Below are 15,193 nucleotides of genomic sequence, written 5' to 3'. Positions count from 1 at the left end.
GAAGATTATTCTCATCATCTCACACGTAAATTGAAGTACGATATAGTAATTAAACACGTGGGGAAGTGTATATAGTACAACTTACTGGTATTTCAACTACATTAAGTGGTGCCTTGCAATCCTTGCGATGTTGCCAAATAAACTCTTTCCAAACCCTGTGCGACCAATAATGTACGATCGTTAATAAATTATGGCAAAGTCTATTCAATAATAGTTGTGCGCGAGAGATCGAAATTACCCCTGGATAATGTCTATCATATCTTGGTATAGTGCCCGTTCTTTTCTCAACGAGTCAAAGATTAGTAACCGACTTGAGTTTAACTCAATGACAATGAGTATCCAGTGAAAACTGCATTGGTTTATACACACACGTACATGCATATAAGTTGTATTGATATTACATAAAATGTGTAGACTACATTATTATTAACACTTACTCAAAGTTGTACGGGAAAAGTATTGTTGTCTTGTCGTGCTGCTTCACGAAGAACTTCATGATATTCGTCTGTGCTTCAGATACCCAGTGGTCCTTGACAATAATATCGGTTTTGAATACGATATAAGGATCAATGAAGCCAACACTGGTGTCTTGTATTCTTTGGAGCTCTGACATATGGAATCTATATATAAATATAAGTTACATGTGAGGATAATTATATACACGTACGCATGGAAGTGAGTTTATTAAATAAAAGTAAGAATCACTTACAAACAAAAGGAGCTCATGATTGATTTGTCCAGAGCGTCCAAGTGGAATAGTTGATGCAATTCTTCGAAACTAATATGTAAGATGTCATCGCCACGGAAGTAATGATGGTCTCTAAATCTGACAAAGATCCACTGCTCACCCCTGCCACACGCCTGCATGTACCACTTGTTGAGCAAGTACATTTGCGTACCCAATTCATTCAGAGCCGCAGGGTTGTATAGACTTTTGCCATATTTATAAGTCTTCCAGGTATCAACTTCCAGGTTCTGGATTGGAGCTTTGCCCGTCAATTGATCCAAGGTTAAACCAGTATCTTTAAAAAAAAGCATTAAGGGCTTGAACTGACACTTCTCCAGAGTTGTCTGGTCGATAGACTTCTATGTTGGAACCATATTCATTAGCAACAACAAGATTTTGCATTGGTTGCTTCTGTTGTCCGAGCTGTGGGACATCCTTCCCTGATGCTCTTTTCCTTTTCTTATCTGCATCATGTGACTTCACGAGGGAGCGGTCATAGTCTGATAGTGGCGAAGGCTTACGAAGTTCAATCATCTTTTTCTTGTGAGCATCGACCTTCTACCTCAGCACATCTCGTGGTATGTAAAAGTACGGCTTCTCCTTAAGCTTTGCTTGACTCTTGTTTTTGATATCTATAAAAAAATCTTTTACTTTTTTGTCTTCTTCAGCTGCTATTTGCTCATCAGTCTTTTCAGGAAGTATTTCTTGAGAAATAACTCTTTTTCTTGGGGTCTTCTTTGCCGCCGGGACCTTAGACGTCTTTGTAGTGCGTCGCTGTGGAGGGGGTGGGGGCGGTGTTGGAGATCGGCGTGGAGGCGATGAGGCCAGTGTTGGTGGAGACCGGCGTGGAGACGTTGGAGATCGTTGTGGAGGCGGTGGGGCCGGTGTAGGAGTTGGAGATCGTTGTGGAGGCGATGGGGCCGGTGTAGGAGTTGGAGATCGTTGTGGAGGCGATGGGGCCGGTGTAGGAGTTGGCGATCGCCGTGGGGATGAAGTCGTCTCGCCCCCCGCGACGCTGTGATGAGATGGGGAATGAATGATTAGGCTAGGCTGGGGAGAGACCCTGCTATAAAAACAATTTGTGTGTCAATTATTTTTGAAGCCAATAGAAAATTAATGGAAAATAATATTTCATTCACTTTCATTCGTACCTAGGGTGAGGTAGGGGAAGCGGTGGCGCCCCAGGAATGATGATGAAGCGTTTGCGCCATTGAATAAATGGCTTCTCTGTTTCTCCTAGTGTCTTCTCCCCATCACCGCCTTCAATGTCAAGAGGAACATTGCTGTAACCTTTGAGCACTCTATCGACCGAGACGCTAGCATATCCAGGTTGAATAACTGACCCATGGATTCTTGGTGTCTTCGTTCGGTCTATTGGAGATACAACCCCGACAGCCACCATGATTGATGCATTACCATCTGGAATGTGCAGCTCACATTTTGTTAGAGGCTCGGTAATGTCATCAACAGGGAAGCGCAACCCAGCGTCGTCTTGAATAACTGGCAGCTCCGTAGAAGCACAACTGCTTTTCATCTGACCAACGGGGCTAATGGTGACTCCCGGCGTTGATTGCGATTGCATTTGACTCATTGCTAGCTGCACTTGCCTCTTGATCTCCTCCTGCATTCTTGCCTCAAGAGATTTTTCTCGTTCACGTGATTCAAGCAATGCTTGTCGTGACTCATCAACAAATTGCTCCAATGCACGAATTCGTTCTGCCTCCTCATCCTTCTTTCTCTGGCGGCTTCTGTAGGTATCCTTGTCTGCTGGGAATGCGTGTAGCCACGGAACCGCCCCATAGCCTCTTGTTCGACCACCGTGTTTGGGATTCTCTAGGGCATATGTTAATTCATCATTCTCTCTGTTGGGCTTGAAAACACCACTATCAGCTTCTTCCCTAGCACGAGCTAGTCTCTGTGTTGCTCTCTCAATTTTTTGGCCGAAAATTAGCTTGCCAGTGTCTGGGTCTAGGCTTCCCCCATGAGCGTAGAACCAATTCTTCGCGCGTTGAGGCCAGTTCTTTTCTATTGTTTCAGGTATGATTCCCTTGGCAGTAATCTCTGCTTCTAGGTTCTGCCACTTGGGAATAGCACTCCTATAACCACCTGATCCCATGCGATGATGGTATTGCTTCTGTCGGGCATTCTGCCGATTCCTCATCACACGTTCCTCACTGTCTTGAGATGTCTTGTATTCTACGAAGGCATCCCAATGGGACTCCAACTTGACAAACGCCTTAGCATTGAAATTCGGCGTAGCATTCTTCAAGATAAACTTTTTATACAATGTCTTCTTCCAACTCTGGAACAATGTTGCCATCTTCTTCATTGTCCAATCCCTCACTAGCTCCTTCAAAGCATCATCTGCTTGTAATGTGAAATGCTGAGTGATATCTCTCCAAGCTAGGTTCTTATTACGATCAGATACAAAACTAACATTAGGAGCGGATATCTTCTGCTTCCATTCACGAGCACTAACTGGGATCCTATCCCTTACAATGAACCCACATTGATTGACATATGTCTGAGCATGTGGTCCCAATGGTTTGCCGGTGTCGGTGTCGAATTCTGATATTATGAAACGGCCCTCTAATGGCTTTTTTGGCCCTCGGACTTTCCTACTTTTGTCGGTGGTTGATGTAGATCCAGAGACCGGGTACATGAGTAGAAACACAACGATTAACAACAAATATACGTACGCATGCATCTATAAGAGATGATAGATAATCGAATATACCTCGCCAGTATTTTCTTGCGCGATAATTTGTTGATCTTCAACCACCGGCATATTCAGGATATCCTCATAATCAGCAAAGTACTGACTCGTGTCATCTACATCCACATTGGTGCCGGCGTTGATAATATCCGCCATTATGTCATCACTCAAGTTATCATCCGGAGCAGCCATTTGTATCTTCAAGATAACACATAGATAGAATTATTATGGTACATAACATAAGTACATGTGATAACACATATAGAATTACTAAATCCAATTAAATATAATAACACATAATATTTCATAAGGATAAACAATAATAAGGTATAGGCTTTGGAATCGAATCAAAAACACTTTCGATCCAAAAACATGGAAATAAGTACATGTATATATATACACATAGAATGATACAATATATTTTCTCTCTCTCTCAACACATAGAAATAAGTGCATATGTCTATATCTCTAGATATGCATGTGATAACACATAGAATGTCTCTCTAGATACAATTTTCTCTCTCTCTCAACACATAAAAATAAGTACATGTATATATACATATAGAAATAATTAATTAAGTACCATATGTATACATATAGAATCTCTCTCTAGATATATATATATATATAGAGATAGAATATATAATTACTAAATCCAATTAAATAAATCTAACATGAAATTAGATAAACTAGTAATAGATAATACATTTTAATCTAACATATATCAAAAACTATAATAAAAAACTATCTAAAAAAACTATCTAAATAAGTACTAATTAAAATTTAATACATTTTAATCTAACATATATCAAATACTATAATAAAAAACTATCTAAATAAAGTACTAATTAAATTTTAATACATTTAAATCTAACATATATCAAAAACTACTAATTAAATCTAACATTTTAATCTAATATTGGCCGGCCGAGAGCAAGCTAAGCTCTAGCAGGCTGTGGATCGAGGCGGATGGCGCGGGCCGGCAGGGCGTGCTGGCCGGCCACGCACGGGGCCGAGCTGAGCACCTCGATCGCGCGAGGACGACGTACGGCGCCGGAGACGGCGGGGCTCGACGACGAGGCCGCCGGGCGCGCGGGAAGCGGTCGACGGAGGGGGCTCGGGTGCGGGCAGAGACGGGGCCGGGCGAATGGCGCGGCCGGGCGGGGCTAGGGCGACGGAGGCGAGATCGAAGATGGCGGTGGTGGCGGCGATGATCGACGTGTAGATCGAAAGGTAGAAGATGAAACCGTTCGATATATATAGGCCGGGACCCTTTAGTCCCGGCTAGTAACACCAACCGGGACTAAAAACCCTTTAGTCCCGGCTTGTATTACCAGCCGGGACTAAAGGCCCAACCCTTTAGTCCCGGCTCTCCTTACAAGCCGGGACTAAAGGGTTTTTAGTCCCGGTTGGTGTTACTAGCCGGGACTAAAAGTATTTTGGGCGGGCACCGAAATTGCCGCTCACCCTTTAGTCCCGGTTCTTGGTCTGGGCCGGGACTGAAGGCACCGAAAATTTTGGCAACCCGCCAGCGTAATTGGAAAGACCTGGGATTTTGATTTTGTTTAATACTAGGTTAATCAATTAATTCCATAGCAACTTCAATACTTTGCAATATTTATTTTAAAAAATTCTATTGATTAACTAATTATTTATTGTAAATAGGAAAATTTTGTAACCTATAGTTTTTAATTTCTTTTATGAATATAGAATATAAATGTTACTAATACTAAGTATTTTGTTAATGCAAAAATATATTTGTAACTTAAAATTAATAAAACTAATATTATTCGATAGGAAATTTATTATCACATTATTGTAACGTCAATGTTTCAATTTTTTCTCGGTTTTTGACCAAAATTGACAGGAAATTTTTGTTAAACCTATAAAAATAAAGAAAATATAGTATTTTTTGTTGTACAACTTTTTCAAATGAAAAAATGGCCTATATAAGGATTGTTGTTTTTTCAATTCGACCAAAATTAACAAACTTGGTATTCAAAACTTTTCAATTCGAAGTCATTTAGAGTCCATAATATTAGGGTCAAAGTGTTGTTTTTTCATTTGACCAAATTTGACTTGGTCAAACTTGCTCAAATGAGACACTAAATGACCTCAGATGAAAAAACTCTGAATACCAAGTTTGATCATCTTAGCAAGATCTACAATTGTTACATAGATCATTTTCCCATTTGAGAAATTTTTATCAAACACTAGTCACAATTTTCCTTATCTCTTATAGACTTTCTAAAACTATGTCACACACTTGTGAAAATTGAACTACATTTTGTTCAAGCTTTCTCAAATGAAAAAATGGTCTATATAAGGATTGTAGATATTGATGATATGAACAAACTTGGTATTCAAAACTTTTCAATTTTAGACAATCTAGGGTTCCGAAAACTAGTTTGTAGGCGTCGAAATTTAAAAATCATAAATTTGAACCGTCCAAACTTTCTCAAATGGAAAGTTGACCAAAACAACAATTGTAGATCTTTTTGAGTTTAACAAACTTGGTATTCAAAACTTTTCAATTCGAAGTCATTTAGAGTCCATAATACTAGGGTCAAAGTGTTGTTTTTTCATTTGACCAAATTTGACTTGGTCAAACTTGCTCAAATGAGACACTAAATGACCTCAGATGAAAAAACTCTGAATACCAAGTTTGATCATCTCAGCAAGATCTACAATTGTTACATAGATCATTTTCCCATTTGAGAAATTTTTATCAAACACTAGTCACAATTTTCCTTATCTCTTATAGACTTTCTAAAACTATGTCACACACTTGTGAAAATTGAACTACATTTTGTTCAAGCTTTCTCAAATGAAAAAATGGTCTATATAAGGATTGTAGATATTGATGATATGAACAAACTTGGTATTCAAAACTTTTCAATTTTAGACAATCTAGGGTTCCGAAAACTAGTTTGTAAGCGTCGAAATTTAAAAATCATAAATTTGAACCGTCCAAACTTTCTCAAATGGAAAGTTGACCAAAACAACAATTGTAGATCTTTTTGAGTTTAACAAACTTGGTATTCAAAACTTTTCAATTCGAAGTCATTTAGAGTCCATAATACTAGGGTCAAAGTGTTGTTTTTTCATTTGACCAAATTTGACTTGGTCAAACTTGCTCAAATGAGACACTAAATGACCTCAGATGAAAAAACTCTGAATACCAAGTTTGATCATCTCAGCAAGATCTACAATTGTTACATAGATTATTTTCCCATTTGAGAAATTTTTATCAAACACTAGTCATAATTTTCCTTATCTCTTATAGACTTTCTAAAACTATGTCACACACTTGTGAAAATTGAACTACATTTTGTTCAAGCTTTCTCAAATGAAAAAATGGTCTATATAAGGATTGTAGATATTGATGATATGAACAAACTTGGTATTCAAAACTTTTCAATTTTAGACAATCTAGGGTTCCAAAAACATATTACATAATATCCGTCTCTAAAACATAATATATTAAACATGCATCGTTGTATCATGCGGGCACAACAGTGAATTTCTTCTTGACGTATGACCCTTGGTTATGATCTTGTCGTAACCATGGAGTGTCTTCATCATTTAACATGATGCTTGGATCTTTCTTCACTATGAAGGGTGGAATTCGGACATTTCTTTCGTAATCTTCTGACATGTCTGACTTGTCTTCAATTCCTACTATATTTATTTTCCCAGAAAGAATTATGTGGCGCTTTGGCTCATTGATCATTGAGTTGATGTCTTCGTTTTTTCCTCTCTTTGATTTTGTAGACATGTCTTTCACATAGAACACCTGACTCACATCGGCAGCAAGGACGAATGGTTCCTCTTTGTATCCAATATTGTTGAGGTCCACTGTTGTCATTCCATACTCTTTGTCGACTGTTACCCCTCCTCCGGTCAGCTTCACCCATTGGCACCGGAACAAAGGGACTTTAAAATTAGGTGCGTAGTCTAGTTCCCATATCTCTTCTATGCGGCCATAATATGTTTGTATATTCCCATTTGGATCTGTGCCATCTATGCGAACACCACTATTTTGATTGGTGCTCCTTTTATCTTGGGCAACTGTGTAAAATGTATTCCCATTTATCTCGTACCCTTGGTACGTGAGGATATGCCACGATGGCTGCCTAGCCAACAAATACAGTTGCTCATCAATATTGTCATCGCCTTGACATTCTTTTCGCAACCAACCACTGAAACTTTTCATGTGCTGACGCCTAATCCAAGCTTCAGTCTTCCCTGGAAATACCCTTTATATTGGAGGAGAATCCCGATGGGACCTTGATGCTGCTTAGACATTCGAACATGCTGTCCCTCTCTTCTTTGCTAAGCGTGTAGCTAGCAGGACTTAAGTAATGACGTCCATCACCTGTCTTCTCTGGATGAAGGTTGTCTCGTTCTTTCATGCACTGCAAGTCCTGGCGTGCTTCAAGTGAATCCTTTGGCTTCCCGTACACACCCATGAATCCTAACAGGTTCACACAAAGATTCTTTGTCAGGTGCATCACGTCGATTGCGTTGCGGACCTCTAGGACTTGCCAATAGGGTAGCTCCCAAAAGATGGACTTCTTCTTCCACATGGGTGCATGTCCATTAGCATCTTTGGGAACAGATTCACTGCCTTGTCCCTTTCCAAATACTACTTTCACATCCTTGACCATTGCGAGTACATCTTCCCCGGTTCGGTTATGAGGCTTCTTCCGGTGGCCTGGCTTACCTTTAAAATGCTTCCCTTTCTTTCTTACTTGGTGGTTCAAAGGAAGGAATCGACGATGGCCAAGGTACACGACCTTTCGACATCTTTTCAAATATATACTGTCAAGGTCATCAAAACAATGTGTGCATGCATTATATCCTTTGTTTGTCTGACCTGAAAGATTACTTAAAGCAGGCCAATCATTGATGGTTACGAACAACATTGCTCGTAGGTCAAAGTGTTCTTGTTTGTACTCATCCCAGACACGTACACCTGGTTTGTTCCATAAAACTAGAAGTTCTTCAACTAATGGCTTCAGATATACATCAATATCGTTGCCAGGTTGCCTCGAACCTTGGATGAGGATCGGCATCATAATGAACTTCCGCTTCATGCATAACCATGGAGGAAGGTTGTAGATACATAGAGTAACTGGCCAAGTGCTATGACTAGTGCTCTGCTGTCCAAAAGGATTCATACCATCTGTACTTAAGGCGAACCTTAAGTTTCTAACCTCATTTGCAAACTCTGAAAATTCTCTATCTATCGCTCTCCACTGGGACCCATCAGCTGGGTGTCTCAGCATATTGTCTACCTTACGGTCTTCTTTATACCACCGCAACAACTTTGCGTGGTCTTTATTTCTGAACAAACGTTTTAAGCGTGGTATTATAGGAGCATACCACATAACCTTGGCAGGGATTTTCTTTCTAGGACGTTGTTCACCCTCGACGTCACCAGGATCATCGCGCCTGATCTTATACCGCGATGCTTTACATACCGGGCATTCATCCAAATTCTCGTATTCATTGCCATGGTAGAGGATACAGTCATTAGGACATGCATGTATCTTCTGGATTTTTAATCCCAAAGGGCAGACAACCTTTTTTGCTTCGTACGTAGTGGTGGGCAATTCATTTGGCTTCGGAAGCATCTTCTTTATGAGGTTTAATAAATTCCCAAATGCCTTATCGGATACACCATTCTTTGCCTTCCACTGTAGCAATTCCAGTGTTGTACCCAGCTTTTTTTGCCCCTCTTCGGCCATCGGGTATAGCAACTTCCTATGATCCTCAAGCATGCGCTCCAACTTAACTTTCTCTTTTTCACTTTCCCATTCTTGTTGTGCATCACGAATGGCATCGCCAAGAGCATCACCGAGATCATCTTCTACCGCTACCTCTTCTTCATCTCCCCCCATTGTAGTATCATCAAAGGCACCATACTGAGCAATAATGTCATCAATGTCTAAATCTTCTCCTTCACCTTCTTTCATCATGACCCCGCTTTCTCCATGCTTAGTCCAACATATATAGTTTGACATGAAACCTGACTTAAGCAAATGTGAATGAAGACTCATTGAGCTTGAATATTCCTTTAAATTCTTACATAGGGCACATGGACAGCATATGAAACCATCCCGCTTATTTGCCTCGGCCATACCTAAGAAATAGTGCAAGCCCTCTATAAAGTCTTGGGAGCGACGATCGGCATTGTACATCCAATGGCGTGACATAATCTGTATTACACGACAAATTATAAAAACCTTGAACATAATTAAGTATTTTATTACACAACATAAATGACATACACACGGTTGATTAATTAACTAAGCCTGGCTACAACGTAAGCAATCCCAACTATCACTAAACAAACTAAAACTACAATGCACTTCAGTAACATAATTATTTTGTGATCGTACGCAACTAAAACAGACAAATCATTCTTCTGTTGAATATCAATAAGCTTCTCCTGCTGGTTCACTGCCTCATCAGCAGCATCCGCTACCTCAAGCGCACCTAAATTCTGCACGTATGTAGCATAATCTTCCTCCCAGTACCAACCATCGCATCCATTGCCCTCCCACTGAAATTAAAGCCAAAAAATATTTAGTCAAAAATATTCAAGAAAAGCAGGTCAATTAGCCATAATTATAAAATGCGTAAGAAACTCACATCGCGATCCGGGCACTTGTAGAAAACACGACCCTTGTTGGGTCCCTGTCTCTTGACTCGGTACTCCATCACAATCTTCTGCTTACACTTGCCGCAGATAATGAGAGGGAGTTCTGGCCTCAGTCGTTTCGCAACCGAACGAGAGGCCGAGGATCCAGTAACAGTTGTCATCTACTTTCTATACTTATTTTTGCAAACCAGTGTAAATTTCATATTTTCAAATATCCATCAAATTATAGCTCAAAAACATGTTTCAATAAATAACCATCCGTACTAGTTGACCTTGCTTACGTGATCATCTCGACGAGCATTTCTCCACCGGACGGCACCGTACTTGGCCAAGGAAGAGCTCTCATTCTACAAGAAAGGGAACACGGTCTTCCACGACCGTTGCCGCTCTCCCTCGTAGAATCAAAGCTCCTCCTTGACGTCCGTTACCGCTCGGCAGAGAACATGCTCGCCGACATGAACACGGTCCGTAAGTTCAACTAGTACGGATTTTCTACAATTTTCTAACAATTTTCTAAGTTTTTCATTTCATGGAAAAATTAATTCTAAGATCACGTAAGCCACCGGGGACGAGAATGGCGCGTGCTCCAGCGAGGACGAGCGAGGCGTGATTTTGATGAACTAATTTAACTTTTGTTTATCCAAACATATATGCAAATCATCATGTGATTTTGAGCTAAAAATGACATATAAAATCATAATAAAGTCCAACATATAAAGTTACACATGCATCTACATCGCAAAATGAGATAAGCTACTGATAAAACATAAGAGGATTAAGTTTGTTACCTCCAAAATCGAAGAGCAACACCAATGGAGGGGGAGAGTGCAAGAACAACAGCAAGCTGAAGAACAGAGGCAGTGAGTTTGAATAATGGAATGGCTCGGGCTCGGGGAGGAAGAATTGAGCAGAATTATAGGCCGGGATAATTAGTCCCGGTTAGGGGTCCAAACCGGGACTAAATATTAATCTTTATTCCCGGGGCATAACCCAAACCGGGACTAAAAGCTTTAGTCAACCTTTAGTCCCGGTTGGTAATACCAGCCGGGACTAAAGATCCCTGCCCCGCGGACGACCGTTGGGCAGGGACCTTTAGTCCCGGTTGGTATTACCAACCGGGACTAAAGGGTCCTTTAATCCCGGGGGCAAAAAATGCCGAGGCTAATGCCAAATTGGGACATCGTTCTAAAGTCTGTTCTCTAGTAGTGGCAAATGTGTCGAAGTGTATCTTTGCAAAAAAAAAAAGGTGTCGAAGTGTATGCATGTAGCTCCAATTACGAACAAACCAATAATTTATTCAAGCAACTACAATACTTCATCGAGACTTACAATAAAATAAGAAAGCATTGAAAAATATACTTATCGTCACATTATTGTCATTCTAAAATTCTATCGATTATCACAGGCAGAAAATTAAATACCCTAAAGCCAAACCTAGTATATATTTGACCTAGCCCGTGCAGGTGCGCAATGTCGTCCGTCGTCCCTCTGCTCCATTTCAGTGCTGGTGCGGCGGGCACTGTGGGTTGCCTGTGTCATAGCTCCCGCAGGAGGTATGTGCTCCCGCTTGCAGTCGCTGCAGGTACAGGTGCTCGGCGAACTGTATGATAGGATGGTCGCCGGAGGCGGCGGCGGGCAGCTCACCGCCGATCCATTTCTTGTCTTCGATACGCCGCGCCGAACCCAGCGCAGCCAGCAGCATCAGCACTGCCATCATCAATGGCAGAACGTTAACGAACCTGTTCATGATGATCATGGCCATATCTAGCTAGCTCTTGCTTTGCTGCAGCAGTAGTGCAGACTTGGATCGGAGAACGAAGGGACAAAATAACTAGCTAGGGCTGCTTAAGTACTTAATCAGCTTGTTAGCTATGGACGAGCTAGCTTGGAGCGAGTGATCGATCGATCATCGATCGATCGAGAGAGAGAGAGAGAGAGAGAGAGAGAGAGAGAGAGAGAGAGAGAGAGAGAGAAAGAGGTCAAGCGCGTCTGAAAGCTTTGTTTTGTGAAAATTTCATGCAAGATATAGTATGTGGCTTACGTGTGTACAGCATGTGGCTTGACACGAGACGACGTGAAGTGCCGTATAGACTGCGTCACTTGCGAGTTCTTATTATCAAACCAGGGAGGATCGGCCGCTCCTCAGGGTGTCCACGTCGCCCCGATTTCCCCAGCCCGTTCGATCCTCAGATCGACGGCCCTTGCTGTCTCCACCAAACGCTACAGTTCCCCGGCCCCCAACGAAACCCTCCGCACCTCTCAGCGACACCGACGCCCTCCTCCTCTCCGCTCTCTCTCTCCCTCCCTCGCTCCCCACTGGCGACGCGGCTCAAGCGAACACGCGGGACGACCTCGGCGGTGGCCCGACCTCCGCGCGGCGGCGGCGGCCCTCCTCCTTCTCCTCCTCCTCCTCCTCCTCCTCCTCCACCACCAAAAACACCACCACGCCACTTCCTCCTCGCGACGCAAGCCAGCGGGTCGCGCCGACTAGGGTTTCGCCCCTCCGTCGCCTGTCGTCCCCACGGCCGCGCAGCCAACCAGCGGAAGCCCTGACGCGCCGGAGGCCTCTGGCGGTGGAGGAACCTCCATGGTGCCCGTGCATGACGACGGGGAGGTCACGTCAGCAAACTCGGCGGTACATCTGGAGCGGCCGCTCGCGGGGCCCCTCTCGGTGGCCGATCTGGGTCTGGAGCACGGCCTCGACCTCGCGCAGGCAACGGAGGCGGTGGATCTACGCCGACCAGCCGGATCCACCGCGTGCCCTCCCCGTCTCCGCAAGATCCGCCTGCTGGGTGGCGGATCTCTCGCCTGGTTGGCCGGATCCGTCGCCTTCTGGGCCCCTCCGTCAGCCTCGGTCGTCGACAGCGACGCGCGCGGGAGCGCTAGGGTTACCGCTTACATGCCATCTCCGGTAGCCAGCGCCGCTGCTCTCCCTGTTCGTCATCTTACGTTTATCTGTACCTTTTGCTAATTGCCACATTGTGTGTACTTCTCATTGTGATGACCTAATTTCCTGATTCTAATATGGCAAACGCTAGGATGCTACTCAAGTGCTGATAGTAGCTGATTTCAACAACTTGCTTATAGCATTAGAGCATTATAATATGGCAAACGCTAGAATGCTACTTAAGTACTGATAGTAGCTGATTTGAATAACTTGCTTATAACATTAGAGTATTATAGTACCTGATTTCAACAGCTTGCTTAGCATGAGAGTAACAACTTAATTAGCATGAGAATAACTGAACCACCGACCTTGCCAGGCATGTTATAAAATACACAACTTCCTCCTGAGTTGCTACAATAGTTTCCGGTTTATTTTCCACTTTTGTATTTTTTTCTCGAACATCTACGAGAGCTGTTTATCATTTTTCATTAAAAGGCAACGTACCACAGAGTATGAACACCACACCCACCGCTCCTCCCTATGCCTAACAGTTCATCCAATTAAGACCAGCCAGTTCTTGTCGAGTTGTCGTGGACCGACGCTACTATCTAATGTTTACATTGATCTGTTATTTTCTTAGTTACAGTGATGTGACCCTAACAGCTAATCTGCCTACACGCCACGACTCCGCCCCAACCGTCTAGCCTCCTGCCTCCATACGCCTCGAGTCGAGTCGTATGAGGTGGACACGGTCGACGGCGTGGCGACCTCCTCGGGTCGATCCATCCAGTCGGTGAGGTCATACCCGCCTCCTCACCTCGCTCTTCTCCATCTCATACTCTGCTTTGCTTATTCCGTACTGCTGCCCTGCAGTTTCCCGTTGAGGAGGAATTTGATTGCCATTCAGGGTTTTTGTCAAGTTAGCTGCACGGATAGACAGGGAAGTCTTCGGCTCAGGGAGGTGAGATCTGATTTTACTAGGCCAGTGTATTTGTTTGACTGAGTCCTTATACATTACCATGCATAGTGAACGTTTTGCAATGCATACTATACAGAGCCATCATTTATCTGATTAACATCCCCAGGTTCTGTTGCCTCCATGGACCAGTAAACAAATTAGGATATTAACCATTGCATATGTATTTGTTGTCTATTTTTTGTAGGACTGATGCACATTTATGAATTATGAACAACTAAGAACTGTTGCTCCATCTACGTCATCTTCAGGTTTAGGAATGCCAGCCTGAGAACTCCTGCTTACACCAAAACGAGTGTTCCGACGACAGCTAGGTGATTCCATATCTATATATTTATTCCCCCGTCATATTGCCTACTGCTATGTCTACTACATATTATACTTTTCTGCCTTTGATGATGTCAAATTTCTAGTATTCATATAACGTTCATTAGCGTTCAGCAAAAGGACAACAGTACCCAACAGACTTTTTATGCTTGAATTTACATTCCTATACTGTTGCACTTTAAAAAAAGTACCACAGAGATCAGGTGGATGCGAAAAATGGAGCAACATGTGCATAAAAAAAACTGCTCCTTGCCCCAGCTATTACATTGCCACTGCTTTACCCAAATGCTCAGATCTACCTCCAGCTATGGAACACCTGCTTTTCTATGGTCAATCAAATATTCTTCCTATAATTAGTAGGATGCTTTCTCTATGATCAGTAAAATTCATCCATCTATGCTTGCCCAACCTATGTTTGCCATCTTACTCACCGGTCTCTGTTCTTTGCCTGCAACAGACTGGGTATATATCCACTCGGCCTTATTTTGTTTTGGGTTCCTGGATACGCACTGCAGCTGATGCCAATATGGTGGATCCGTTGATTATGTCAGGTGTGTTCTTCTCTAATCTCTATTCTTTTTCAATGGTTTGATTGTTTTTTTTACTGAATAATGGTTCGATTGTGGATGTGTTGTTACAAATGCATGTACTTATTGGTGCCCTTTGTATTGTTTCCTCCTGATGAGATTCGAGAACCACTTCCTTCTTGGCTAAATCATCTTGCTCACCCCACTGTGCTTGGACTAACAAACTTTAATGAAAATCAGCAAAGATCATGCCCTATATGTATTTCTTTTACGTTGTGCCTATTGTGTGTTGATGAATCTCTTCAGTTTCTAATGTGCCAATAGCCTATACTATAATCTACATATGTTTATGCACTCACAACC

At 42.4% G+C, this 15,193-nt stretch overlaps 1 long non-coding RNA gene across 1 annotated transcript; it reads left to right on the top strand.

Moving 5' to 3' along the window:
* The first annotated feature begins 13,920 nt into the window (after positions 1 to 13,920).
* On the top strand, positions 13,921 to 14,854 carry LOC136464400 (uncharacterized). Its single transcript, XR_010761183.1, has 3 exons — positions 13,921 to 13,961; positions 14,164 to 14,290; positions 14,761 to 14,854. It is a non-coding gene; the product is annotated as an uncharacterized lncRNA (long non-coding RNA).
* The last annotated feature ends 339 nt before the right edge of the window (positions 14,855 to 15,193 follow it).

This window comes from Miscanthus floridulus, chromosome 7, assembly GCF_019320115.1.
Source record: "Miscanthus floridulus cultivar M001 chromosome 7, ASM1932011v1, whole genome shotgun sequence".
NCBI lineage: Eukaryota > Viridiplantae > Streptophyta > Magnoliopsida > Poales > Poaceae > Miscanthus > Miscanthus floridulus.
The sequence above is the reverse complement of the archived record's forward strand: the minus strand, read 5'-3'. Positions and strand labels throughout refer to the sequence as shown.